Below are 1,199 nucleotides of genomic sequence, written 5' to 3'. Positions count from 1 at the left end.
TATTTTGTATTGTATTGTATTGTTTATTTTTTATTGTATTGTATTTTTTTTTTTGTATTGTATTTTTTATTTTGTATTGTATTTTTTATTTTGTATTGTATTGTATTGTATTTTATTGTATTGTATTGTTTATTTTGTATTGTATTGTTTATTTTGTATTGTATTGTATTGTTCATTTTGTATTGTTTTTTATTGTTTATTTTGTATTGTATTGTATTTTTTATTTTGTTTTGTATTGTATTGTATTTTTATTTTATTTTGTATTGTATTGTATTGTTTATTTTGTATTGTATTGTTTATTTTGTATTGTATTGTTTATTTTGTATTGTATTGTTTATTTTGTATTGTATTGTTTATTTTGTATTGTATTGTTTATTTTGTATTGTATTGTTTATTTTGTATTGTATTGTTTATTTTGTATTGTATTGTTTATTTTGTATTGTATTGTTTATTTTGTATTGTATTGTTTATTTTGTATTGTATTGTTTATTTTGTATTGTATTGTTTATTTTGTATTGTATTGTATTGTATTGTTTATTTTGTATTGTATTGTATTGTATTGTTTATTTTGTATTGTATTGTATTGTATTGTTTATTTTGTATTGTTTATTTTGTATTGTATTTTATTGTTTATTTTGTATTGTATTGTATATTTTGTATTGTATTGTATATTTTGTATTGTATTGTTTATTTTGTATTGCATTTTATTGTATTGTATTGTTTATTTTGTATTGTATTTTATTGTATTGTATTGTTTATTTTGTATTGTATATTTTGTATTGTATTGTATTGTTTATTTAGTATTGTATTGTATTGTTTATTTTGTATTTTATTGTATTGTTTATTGTGTATTGTTTATTTTGTATTGTATTGTTTATTTTGTGTTGTATTTTATTGTATTGTTTATTTTGTATTGTTTATTTTGTATTGTATTTTATTGTATTGTTTATTTAGTATTGTTTATTTAGTATTGTATTTTATTGTATTGTATTGTTTATTTTGTATTGCATTGTATATTTTGTATTGTATTGTATTGTTTATTTTGTATTGTATTGTATATTTTGTATTGTATTGTATTGTATTGTTTATTTTGTATTGTATTGTTTATTTTATTTTGTTTTGTATTGTATTGTATTTTTATTTTATTTTGTATTGTATTGTATTGTTTATTTTGTATTGTTTATTTTGTATTGTATTGT

Source organism: Sinocyclocheilus grahami, unplaced genomic scaffold (assembly GCF_001515645.1).
Source record: "Sinocyclocheilus grahami isolate Dianchi unplaced genomic scaffold, SAMN03320097.WGS_v1.1 scaffold304.1, whole genome shotgun sequence".
Classification (NCBI taxonomy): Eukaryota; Metazoa; Chordata; class Actinopteri; order Cypriniformes; family Cyprinidae; genus Sinocyclocheilus; species Sinocyclocheilus grahami.
The sequence above is the reverse complement of the archived record's forward strand: the minus strand, read 5'-3'. Positions refer to the sequence as shown.